We start from the raw sequence: 14011 nt of genomic DNA, 5'->3' as shown, positions 1-14011 counted from the left end.
CAACTTAAGAGTGTCCTAAATTGATCCTAAGTCCACCCTAAAATTGGTCTTATCTATGACCTAGGACAAATCTTAGGATACTTTCGAGAACACTACCCCTGGTTAGTTTTTGAATATTTTTCTTTAAATGTTAACTATAATTATAGATTATCTATGCATTTATTTATTTTTTTGATTGAGTTAAGTCTGCCATATTTTATCGTATGTTTTTCTTTGTTGTGATGTTATGCTATTGTTTCAGAAAAAGGGAGAAGGTTTGGATCCATTAAAGCGTTTAATCCCGCTGCAAATGTTTGCACCTGTCCTAAGTCAGGAATCTGATGTACAGTAGTTGTCGTTTGTTTATGTAATATATACGTGTTTCTCGTTTTGTTTATATAGATTAGACCGTTGGTTTTCCATTTGAATGGTTTTACACTAGTAATTTTGGGGCCCTTTATAGCTTGTTGTTCGGTGTGAGCCAAGGCTCCGTGTTGAAGGCCGTACTTTAACCTATAATGGTTTACTTTTTAAATTGTTATTTGTATGGAGAGTTGTCTCATTGGCACTCACACCACATCTTCCTATATCTATTTATATAACAAGTTATTTATTCAAATAAATTAGTTCATCATATATAACCGTGACTTGATTTTCATTTTAAATTTTAAATATGAAGACCTGAAACGGAATTAGCAAGCAATTAATCCGGCGTTCTGAATGAGTTTTAATCGTTTCAGATATTTTAAAATGTTCGTTTTTGTTTCGAATTTTATTTACATGTATTCAGTATAATTTAATTATTCAGTATAATCTTATTCTTTTCACGTGCATTTACATTTAATTTCTATTTTTCTTACTAATACATTAAATACAGATTAAAACATATTATTTGCCACTATATTAACTGAATTCACAAAGTCGGGAAATAACCGACAGTTTATTATAAAATAGGTTGCGGGTACGCGTAGCCTACGGAAGTCAATTCTGCTACGTGTATCCGCATGTCGGTACGCGAAGACACTGCCTATAATGAATAACATGTTAATATAATATAAGCAAAAATTGTACATACCTTATCATCACTCTTGAAGAAACTTCTGCTTCTGACTTGGTAAGTGTTGCATGCTATATATTTCACAAGGTAGTGTGTTGGTGCTTTAGTCGTTAGGCTGAGGACACGAGATCTTGGTAACACGGACATTTTTAACAATGATAAATCAAATAAAATTGTTGATCTTATAAAGCACACAGGTTGTCATAAATGATATGACAGTTCCATCCGGAGATAAAATAAAACAAAACATTTTAAAAGGATTACTATTTTTGAATACCTTGCTTATTTGAAGGTCCCTGTCAGTGTGATGATATGATAATTGGGGTATACCGTCGCTGTCAAATGCAAAAAATATGGCTTTTTGTTTCGGTGGGAACAACACCTGTCTGCATTGGAGTAATTGAATATATGTACATTTGTACAAATAAAAAAGAGATATAGAGCAGTATGCATATATAGAAAAAAAAATCCAGCCGAAAAAAATCAGTATTTTTAAAATAAATGATAATGACTTTAGTTGAAAAATATGAATTGGATATAATAAAGAATGTAAGATTTTATAAGATCCAATTCCTACATTTGATTACAGATTTTTTATAGTTAAAAATGTACATATATAATTGAAACATTTAAAATTTATTTTGAGATTATTTTTTTTTAATTGGGGGATTCTAGTTGAAATGCATTACAGAATTCACTTAAACAGGCACATACATGTACATGTAATTAGCAATTGATAATTTTAATAAAGATGAAAAAATTAAACAGGAGGAAGAAAGACATAGTAACGGTCTTCTTTTCTCAAATGTAAAAAATTCCAATACACGTATCATATTTGTATAGGATTTTGAAGCTTGTGTTCTCATGTTTTTACAAACCGGACTTGAAATTAATTATATATCTGAAATTAAGCTCTAGACCTAAAACGGCCTATTCTTATATGCATACTCTGTCATCCACGTGTTGAAATAAACCACGATCTTGCTATGCAGATTTCTTTTGACATGACTTTAAATGGTTACGAAACTACGTTTAATATGTATATACATATGTATACGAAATTTAGATATAAAAAGGCGACAAATCAGACATCAATCCATCAGATCCGAAAAAAGGAGATGTGGCATTATTTCAAATAGTTTCACAGAGTCATATTACATGTGTACGGCCTTCAACAATGATAACATAATTGTGTCAAACTGCAATTTGAAATATTCTGTGACTTTGAGTAAAAAAATTAATCGCACCTTATTTTTTATTATGTTTGTGCCTTGCTTTGCGCAGATTAGTTTCTCTATATGCATACACAGTTTAACTTGCCTCCTCAAGATTGGTCACATACATGAAATTAACAAAATGATGCTGACAAGATGCATTATAATACATGTATGAAGAAAAGTACAAGACCTGCTGTACATACTATAGTAAAACGAATCATGCTAGTGTCATGTTTTCTCACAAAAGAAATAAAACCATAAAATCTAAATCATCTAAATCATCTTTATTCAAATAGGTATATTTAACTTTCTGTAAACATTACAACTGCCATTCCTCGTCGACAACCATTGCAATAACCTCATTTGTGTGGACATTGTAGAATTATTAATATAGCTGCAATGTTGGTGCAAGGTTAAGTACATGTATCTATTATTGTTGAGTGTTCGTCCTGAATATGTATAATAAATTACGCACTGGAAAATAGTCCATCAGGAACCAAAAAAAAATAGAAAACTAGTTGCACAATTCAAACCCCAAAAACAACAATCGTCAGGTTTTAATAAAATTACGTATACATGACCAAACATGTAACTTGAAAAATTGAAATAGGCTTATTCAAGAAAAAACAAAGAGAAAATAGAGCGTGTAAAGCACGCAAAATAGATGATGAGGAACACTTAAATCCTTCATCAGCAAACCAGTAGTAATACTAGAAATATATGTTAAATGAAGTTGAAATTATCATCATAATTTTAATAAAAACTTGACTCTAAATCTAAATTGAAAACTGTTTTAGTTCATAAAGAATACACTGAATAAAGCAATCCAGGGAGTTGCGAAAGTAAGGTCCATTTTGGTAAATTATCTATGTACTAATATATTATTGATATTAACTTTACTTGTTTAGAACGTTTCCCAACGTATTGTACACATGTTGTATATTTCTTGTGTAAAAATCTATAAAGTTTGCATTTTAACCTGTCTGCGTTATTTTGATATAAAGTTGTAAATTAAACTTGTACCTGCATGAAATATTTGCTACTGGACGTTAAAAAAGCTACAGTCAATCAATTATTCCAATATTAAGTGTTGTTTCAATTAAATTCATTTAAGAGCGGTAAACTTATGCAATAGACAATCTAACCCAATTGTAACATCGCAACTGAAATCACAAAATCGTTCATTACTATATCTGATGATCGAATCACACACAGCTCAATGACTGCATATACAAACAACGCTAATATCTTGTGTGATTTATTACCTGTCAATTACATGAGAAAAAATAGTGAAGAATATTGACAACCGATGTTTTAACAAGAATTTGATTTTTACACTGGTACATATATATAAGCGTCAGTCAGTGATCTTTTCTTTCATTTTTGTATTCTTTAAAGTTCATAGTATTTTTATTTGTCCTTCTGAAAATAACGAAATGAGGTCGAAAAAAAGAAATTTCACGGCATAATGCTTATATAATAAGCAATATTTAATTTCGGGAATTAACAAGGTTTTTCCATGACTTTTTATGTTCGGGTTGAATCAGTTGTAAGTGACAAATGGAGCATATTTTTAAGATTAAACGAATATTGTGAACAGCTGATGGCTTATAAGCACGTGGCAATAACCGCCTTCTAAGAGCACATGTTATTCTATTGAAATTAATCAGGTGTCATCTTGGTTTATTGTATCTACACGGCAATCAGTATTTACGACAACAATTTTAAAATGGCAAATTCACATAATTTCAATTTAAGTTTACTCATTGGTGTCAAATCAATACAAACTGATCTCTAAACAAAACATTAGGCTAAGGCTTCCTTATTCGCGTACAAAACAATGCAAAAATTTCACAATGTTTCATTATCAGATAAATTACTCCATCATATACAAAGTGTAACAAGTGCATATCAATACATTTACAAATCAATAAACATATGGCAACCAATGTACCGTTATATAACGTTCATGGATCGACCCCCGCCCACCCGATCTCCCGTGGACAGCAGTGGGCGTGGATTCCACTCTATACCGTGGACCGGTCGGTGGGCGTGGACCACAGATGTCCACCCAATGCACACGACATACCGTGGACAAGTGGACACGTGGGCGAGCGTGGACCGAAATGTCCACCCAATGCACACGCCCACCGTGGGTGCGTGGAAATGACAAAGTCCACGTGGGCTGTAGTGTACATCAGACTCATCAGTGACGCTCATATCAAAATATTCATAAAGCCAAACAAGAACAAAGTTGAAGAGCATTGAGGATCTAAAATTCCAAAAAGTGGTGTCAAATACGGCTTAGGTAATCTATGCCTCGAATAAGAAAATCCCTTTGTATGTTTTTAAGCAACGAGCCAAAAATTTGCAAAGTTAACCATTCTTACAGACCGCAATATTAATAAATGAAGGCAAAAGTAGTATACCGCTGTTCAATAGTTAAATAGTCATAACTTGATCAATCCAAAACAAATCCGGGTTGAAAATTCAAATTTAAATGCTGTCACAGGACTGTTGTCTATATTGAGACGAGTAATCGAAATGTCTTTTGTTTTTTTCCTATATTAACTACACTGATAGATAACGATTTTAAAATATTGACGTTCGATAGTATTCTAAAACAAACATACAATATATATATTTATAACAAAGCATGTGCTGCACACACTTACACCCTCAAATACTTACACATAAAGAGTGTTATAACGGATTTCCTCATTACATGAGATAGAAAAAAATGCCAAGGTTGGAAAAAAAAAGAAAAACATACATTCCCTTATACACGAAACTCGACATAGAAAATTTAACACCGAGTAATACGAACCCCCAAAAAATAAGGGGTGATTTTAAGTGCCCCGAAAAGGTCAGCAGATCCTGCCCCATATGTGACACCCCTCGTGTTTGTGATGTAGATACAAATCCGTCTATAACTTTATTATATAGTCTTATTTTAGAAAAGGAGACGGTTTTGCTAGCTATAAAACCAGGTTCAATCCACCATTTTCGACATAAGAAAATGCATATATCAAGTCAGGAATATTACAGTTGTTATCTATTCGTTTGATGTGTTTCCGTTTTGAATGTTCCTTTGAGTTCATTATTTTTGTGATTTTACTTTTTGTCGTGATGATTTTTGGAACATATCCGCACACATTGATGAAATGGATATAACATAACATTCAATTAATCTTTGAAGGCTTACTTTTTTCTCCACAGGCAGGCCCAGAACATATGAATGACAACAAGGGTACAGTATGATAATTTCTATGGGAAAAATTTGGTTGATTATGTAGATATTCACTTAATCTTGTCTGGTGCCCCCTTAACACTTTGAGGTCAATCAGTGGACCCTCTTATCAAAAGTTCCAGATCCGCCACTGCAGGCTGGGTTATAAATGAAATTTAAATAAATTATCTATACCATGTCCTACCACTTTTTCTGTCATATAAAGATAATTTGTATTTATTTTAGAATTTGAAATGGTACATGGTTCACTTGATCTGATTAAGTTATACGAATCCCTGCCCAATGCTTTCTGGTAGTTCGCGTGTAATTCAGTTATTAAGTAAATCTGTAATTCAGTAAAAACAGCTATTATTTATAAAACAAATTTTAGTTGATGATAACTTTTTTGACAGGTTTAGTAAATTTAATGAGTAACGTGACACAACTATTATGTCATAGATAAACATACAGTTGATAACAATTTTTATATTTTTACAGACAAGTTTACAAAACGCACTTTGTTTCAACATTCTGGTTACGCCTCTGAAGTGATGTGAATATTTATTTCGCAGTTAGTAACATTAATAAAATATTGTTTCATTAAGAGAGGGTTGCTGCTCACAAGGTCCATTTTAAGCAATTATGGCTTTGTCTTTAGTTTATACACTGTAATTGTCATGCTGTTGTTTTTCTCTTGTTTTATTTATTTTTTTCATTTTTATTTTTATTTTGCTATCGCAATGTCTGTTGAATTTTTAATGGTGATTTGAGATGACATCTTTCGACTCTCTTTTGATGACTTATAGGTAGAAGCTGACAGAGTGAAATTAAACTTATATACGCAAGTACTGTGAATTGGTAAAAAAAAACTTTCCACCCTTTTCTGATTGAAACGTGATAATGCATACGAAATCTCAATTATCAACTTGTCATAATCTTCTCTATGTTTATTTAGATAACTCGGATTATATAATGTGTTCCGATTTCGTCGCCCGCCTGTTGTTGTTAAAGTTCATTGCTTTCCATATATCAATAAAGATCAAGGTAACCCACTAATCTATATTTAACTATTCACTCCATGGACAACAATGACGATGTCACGTGTCTAGCGCACACACATATGTATATATAAGCATATGTAGTGTAACGCATTTCATCACACAATTTACCAACACTCTTTTTACGGCTTAGGCTGTTTTTAACCTTTTATAAGGTAAGGTGCCAACGTTAATTATCTAACTATTTACGTAACCCGACACTATTGTTTTACCACTGGACAAATCTTTGTTCATATATTCAATAATCAAATCATGCAAATGTTTGCTTTAAATTTACAATTGTGAAGAAAGTAAAATTTTGAATCTTCAAACCAAACTAATATTTTGAATCTTCAATCCAAACTGACATTTTGAATCTTCAAACGAAACTAATATTTTGAATCTTCAAATCAAACTAATATTTTGGTAATTTTGATTTTTGTAAGAATCACTTTAGGCAACCGGTTTGATTCTAGCGTCACTGATGAGTCTTTTATAAACGTACGAATTCAAATTTTTGTATGTGTATGAGCTGTTTTGTGTGCAGTATTGCTATAAACGGTAATACATATTCAAATATCAGCGTACCAGATAGATATTTTCAAATAAATGTGACAAAACTCAAAAAACGACAATTATTAAAAATTATTAAATACAATAGATATAATATGTTAACCTTTCCTTTTTTTTATATATAAAAACAATAATGGTTATGATAATAAGATACCCAACACATTTAGACACCTACAGATTTAGTTATGATCTACCACAAGACAAGTCTAAATGTGTTGGGTATCTTATTATCATAACCATTATTGTTTTTATATATAAAAAAAATGGAAAGGTTAACATATTATATCTATTGTATTTAATAATTTCAATATAATATTTTACATTACGATTCACTAGCCATCCTTCTTCAGTAACCCAGATTCAAAAGCTAAATATTGGTCAATGTATTGTTATCTCCTCTACAAAAAATACCGGAGCTCCTTATTCTAATTTCGATAATAACGTAAGCAGTCGGTAATTGTGTGTAATATTAGTTATCTTGGTGTAATCAGGGGTGTACATAATTTTACACCGTTGTTGAAAATTCATACACCCTGAGGCGCAGCCGAATGGGTGTATGAATTTTCAACAACGGTGTAAAATTCCGTACACCCCTGATTACACCAAGATAACGAATTTATTTCTTATGAACAATTCGATTACTCATTTTTAAACCAGGATGTAATAATCGAAAAATGGTAATGAAAAATTTCCACTTTAGCAATTTTTCAATGGCGAACTTGCTGTGCATTGTCAACTACTTTTTTTCTTTATTTTAGGGAAAATTCCGAATTTTATTGGTGTTCTTTTGAATTGTTGGGTGGGGGGGGGGGGGGGGGGGAATTAAAAATATTTTTTTAAATTTTTAAAAAATTTTCCTCAATTTTTTTTTTGGGGGGGACTTTTATTTATTTTTATTCTTTTTTTTATTTAGCAAATATTTTTATTTTTTTGGCAAAATTTTATATTTATCCCCGGGTGAACAAGGGTGGGGTGTTATTTACACCGGGGTAATTAACCAATCAGATTGCAGTATTTCTGCTGCATAAGAAATAATGTAATTTATATCGCAAAACAAAAAATTTTAGTGCTAAAAAATTATATTTAAAAAAAACCAAAATACTCGTCGTCTTAAAGAATGATAAAAAATCGAAAGTAGAAGAGGGGCGAAAGATAACAGAGGGAGAGTCATAGAAAATTGACTGACAACACCATAGCTAAAAAAAAAGAAAAGACAGACAGACAAATAATAGTACATAAGACCCATATAAAACACTAAAGACTAAGCAACACAAACCCAACCAAAAACTTAAGGTGGTCTCAGGTGGTCCCGAACGGTAAGTATATCCTGCCCCATATGTGTTTATTCAGAAATCATTTACAAAATTGTATTTAAATTAGAAATATAATAGCAAAATCTACATACAGGACGAGAAATAAAGCAATACTTTTACATGAGAAGTCTGTCAAATTAGTCAAATAGTTTGAAGTACAAAACAAAATTGTCTTTATTAACATAAACGAACTTTGTAGATTCCTCTGCTGAAATCTGCTGCAGCTCAACAATAGAACAATGCACCATGTTAGTTAATTCAGGTCAGTGTCATTTTATGGTCCTTCTACATAGTTTCTGTTCTTGCGATATCAGTGATTATATATGTTAAATGACATAATCTTAAGAGGAATTTCTTAATTTATTGGATAGAAGAGAAAATATCTTTTCTCTGATAGTCAAGAAAATGACATTTTGAAATTAGAAGTAGCAGCGGTAAGTTCTTGAATAGCGAATGATTTTTTGGAAATTTATATCCCAGGTGTAGGTACATTGGTATATTGTGACCAAGTTGTGGGAAGTGGTAATTTCAAAATTTGAACCGTCTTGGTTGTTATAGATTCTAGTACTTAGACAAGGAATATATTGGTGTAAAACTGAACAAGTTACTGTAAATTCAGAAGTTGTTGCGTTCATTTATTATAGCGATTTGATTATTTTGGACTAAAAGACGATTTTAATTTTTGCAACTAGTACATTGACCGAAAACCTGTTTAATTCACTGATACAACATTTTCATATGTCTATTGTATAAGGTGCTTATCAGTTGAGCTTAACATCTGCATGTAATCATCTTGGTCAATGATTAATATTATCTAAATGTGTCAATACGATTTGTTAAAATTGCTTTGGAAATTCCCAACAAATGTTGATATAAAAGGCCGTTAGAACATCAAATATTTACTTTTATTAATTTCGTGATTGGAACTGCAAAACTTTTGCTTTTACTGTCCTTGTCATTGCACGTCGACAAGGTTCAGGTAAGAGTTATTTTGTAACTTATTCACATTAGTTTGTCTATATTCAATTTGATTACATCTTCCATAATTTGGCAAAGTGCGATATTTCAAAATAGTTCTTTAATAGAAGCCCACCCACAAGATCATGATGTATTTATCAGTTCTTTTGTTCCGACGTTGGAAAGTTCCGGGTAGAAAAAAAAACTAACTAGCCAAAAAGTTCCAGAGGAACTTATTAACTAGTTATTTTGTTCTTCCTCTGGTTTAAAAGTTCCACCGGAACAAAGTGAATAGTTGAAAAGTTCCAACGGAAAATATCAACTAGTTAAAAAGTTCCTTTTTGTCAAATTAGTCAAAACCGAAACTTACAATCTAGCCCAAAAGTTCCATCGGAACTTATCATCTAGTCACACAGTTCCATTTGGAGAATTCGTAAAATAAAATAATTTATTGGTAAACATTAATCTGAAATTTATATTTTAAAAAGTACCCACATGAGAAGGGGGTATTATTCCCTCTCTTGAGGTTACTATGAATACTAAATGTGCATGTTGATGCAACTTATTCCGTTTTATGTGAGCTATGAAATACAACTTAAATTTTGCTAACTTTTTGTTCTGTTCAGCCAGAACTATTCAACTAGCTACATTGTTCCGGGACTTTTCAACTAGCTACTTTTTTCCGGAACTTTTCGGAATAAAACAACTAGTTAAAAAGTTCCGCCAGAACAAAGTAACTGACGTGATAGTGAATAATACATACCTGTCTATTTTGTCGTAAAATTCCCCAAAAATTTTCAACCATTTGTTTTACTTCATTCGATTGATAAACTTTCGCTCTGCATTCTGTTTTGTGTTCATAACACGAATTCTAAATCCGTGTATTGGAACTTCTGGGAAAGAAAGAGAGGAATATAACATGTATCAGCGGAATACTTTAACTCACATTAAGAAAACATACTAACAACGATACAACAGAATACAAAACAAAACGGAAAGATTTGTTTTTAGACTAAACACCACGGAAGTCCATCAAATGGGATGATGTCCAGTAACCGAGAATTCCTTTCTGCGGAAATAAAAAAAAAATAAACAATTGATATTATGAGTCCATCCCCAATTTGTTTTAGAATGAATGAAATAGACTCGACTAAAATGTTGATAACCTTAAGTCAGATAACAGAGGTTTTACAACGTACACAGCTACTTTTGCATATGTACTACTTATGTACTTAAAATCTGTAGTACTTGAAAATATTTAGTACTATTTCTCTACTGTAAAATTATTGTAATAAATATGTACTTTTATTTTCGAGTACTTGACTGTACTTCAAATATTGGTACAAAATTAATACCAACAATGATCACAGTATTACATGTTTGAACATCATAACTATAAGATAATTAAAATAGACAAACTTTCAAAATGGTGAAAATGTATCTGTGTAACCTGTATCTGTCTGTAGTACTTAAATTTCAAGTAATATCAAGAACTGTAAAATTCAGGTACCTAAATATTACAATAATTTTAAAGTAACACAATAGTACTGAATATTAAAAGTAGATTTCCAGTTCTACACATGTTTGGTACAGAAATAGTACCTATTTAAAAGTAGATGTGTACACTATACGTTTATCAAGTCATGTTATCTGTTAACCGGTATTTGCATAGTTCATTGTATGATAGAGATTATGCCATGTGTCACCTATCCTATCAATATATAGTTTAATATAGTGCGGGAAGTTTCAAAGTTCTATTGTTTATTCATTCATTACTTTTATAACTCTGATATATCATCCTATACTTGTCTATTTTAAGAAATCTAATTAAATATATACAATCGCATATTTTTAACTAAGTCGTTCGGCATTATGCGTGTTAGATTATAAGTATTTTTTTCCGTATTTTTCTATTTGTTGCAGGTTTGGGATATAGAAGATATGTGCAGTATAACCGTTCCATGAGTACGACGATAGACACGGCGGCTGTGTGATTTGTTCTATGAAGAAAGGAAAACAAATTTGGATGAAAGCCATTGCAGATAATACATGTGCCTTAAACATACTCAATTTTTACAAGTAGTCTTTGCTTGGGTCAATATGGCATTCCAGTTTTTCGATCGTTTGACTTATCGTGAATTTAGATTCAATTGAAAATAACCAAACAATATGAAAGTAGATTGATTGACTTCAAGTTAATATTACATTTACATAATTAAAATGTTTTGAATATCTTAATGTTTGATCACTTTCGAGAAAATCACTGTTAGCATTGATACAAGCAGTTGGTTCAGATTTTTTTTGTCCTTTCAGTCATTATTAAATGTCTACATTCCGAGCTGATTTAAACAATTTGCATCCTTATTTTGTTAAAAGATCGTCAAACCTATTATTGATTAGGGAGGTACATTATGTCTACATGTTACATGGGTACTATTTTTGTCGTGGTTTATACGAGTAACATACAACACATTCGAAAATTGATACAACATTTAATTATTATTGTTTTGTGATTTAGATTTCTTCATAAAATTACGACAAGACGAACGCTTTGAAAAATAATCTAATAAGGTGTTTTAAGCATTTCAACATAAATTGGTAGTAGGTTGGTATCTATTAAAACGTTGAATTTCACTGCAGTCGTTTGCACCTGTTGTAATAGTTACAAAAGGTATCAGGCGTATAAGAGTATACGCCACACGCACATTTAGTCTCTATAAGTCTCATCAATCACGTTAAGATACAAAGAAGTGTGAAAGCTAATACAAGTAAAAAATTGAAGAACATGAAAAGGTGTACATTTAGGAGAGCTTTTACATTGGTGTCCCTTTGAACGGATACATAATGAAAAGTATTGCAAATGGTCATATTTTCAAATATCAAATAAAATAGATATAATATGTTGAACTTTCCTTCTATCATAAAAACAATAAAGTATGAATTGTTGCATTGGTGTAGATCTATCATCATCATCATCATCATCATCATCATCATCATCATCATCATCATCATCATCATCATCATCATCATCATCATCATCATCATCATCATCATCATCATCATCATCATCATCATCATCATCATCATCATCATCATCATCATCATCATCATCATCATCATCATCATCATCATCATCATCATCATCATCATCATCATCATCATCATCATCATCATCATCATCATCATCATCATCATCATCATACTTCCACCTCCATCCCATCATCATCACCACCATCATCACCATAGCTGGAGGTGATTTTAGTGTTCATACAATAGATGGATACCATATCGTTTGTTCATTTTTAAACAGTTAAAAATATTCCTGTGGTTTATTTAAACTATGTGTATTTACGAAGTCACCTCAATATGAACACAAAAGTACAAATAAGATTTTAATAGAATTTAATGAGATAGAAACCCCAGTTAACAAAAATCCATTGCTTAAAGACAACGCATGATTCTAAACAACAGAGAACTTTCTGACAAAATATTGCAAGATCATTTCAATATTGTCCTTAAATGCACTTCAATCGTATGCTATTGTCAAATGAATGGCTTACCAGTTAAAAATCGGCAACTAAACCGTTTCACATAAGAAGGTCGTATGCTCTAAAATAAAATGTCCAAACCTGGACTCTCTCTATGAATAAAAATATAAATAAATTATGCAATATACAATCACTCAACATTATAACGATAATTTTAAGACGGCCATTATTGTTGACTTGCATATAACTCTCATAATGGACTCAATTGTATCTTTGTTTTAAGTTGTTTTTTTCACCTATGGCACGAATTTCTCAATATGAATACAGATATTAAAGAGATCTTATTATTTACTCTACACATAATAATATACATCGGAACGGTTGACCGAGGTTTTCCTAGATAGTTTGTTGCGAGGCAAACTGCCTTCACCTTTCAAATATATCCTGAGTTGCAGTCAACATTTCCAAGCCCGACCTCTTATCTCGTTCCATCTACAAGACCTACTATTCTAGTCATTTGTATTTTTGTTCTCGTCCTGAATATACGCATCGTTTAGCAATGAATATAGTACCAATTCATCATTTAAACATGTAAATGACAAAACAATGTAAAATGCTTGTAAAACATTTATCTGTGTCAAATCACCTGATGCAGATACAACTTAAATTCAATTGATTATATTGCAGATGAAAGGCAAATTAACAGAAGTCTTGCCTATGGTACACGTGATCTGATCACAATTGATATGAAACAAGTTTATACATGTTATAATGTCTAGATTGTTTATACCGGTAACATATATGTATATCCTTTGACATAACAACTGTACTTGACTTCTAAGTTTCACACTCCGATGAAAATTTAATACATTTATTGGACAATTCTTTATGACTTTGGTAAAGCCTTAGGTTGAGATATGAGTTAGCCTTAGGTTGAGATATGAGTTAGCCGTAGGTTGAGATATGAGTTAGCCTTAGGTTGAGCTATGGATTAATCTTAGGTTGAGATATGAGTTATCTAATTATCTGGTAATGCGTCATGTTCAATAACAGTGACAATTTCTTGTTGTAGAGATAACATGACGAGTGTTGGTATGGTTCTTGTGGGTCAGCTTTTTGTTTCCTATGTAACAGTGGTGTACTGTAATTTGATTGGTTCGA

The 14011-nt window shown here is 31.5% G+C and overlaps 1 long non-coding RNA gene across 1 annotated transcript; it reads left to right on the top strand.

Moving 5' to 3' along the window:
- The first annotated feature begins 8847 nt into the window (after positions 1-8847).
- Positions 8848-11596, top strand: LOC143042696 (uncharacterized). The gene is made up of 2 exons (XR_012968093.1): positions 8848-9384; positions 11286-11596. It is a non-coding gene; the product is annotated as an uncharacterized LOC143042696 (long non-coding RNA).
- Positions 11597-14011: the final 2415 nt, after the last annotated feature.

This window comes from Mytilus galloprovincialis, chromosome 8, assembly GCF_965363235.1.
Source record: "Mytilus galloprovincialis chromosome 8, xbMytGall1.hap1.1, whole genome shotgun sequence".
Taxonomy (NCBI): Eukaryota; Metazoa; Mollusca; class Bivalvia; order Mytilida; family Mytilidae; genus Mytilus; species Mytilus galloprovincialis.
Note: the sequence above shows the minus strand (reverse complement) of the source record. Positions and strands in the feature narration are given on the sequence as shown.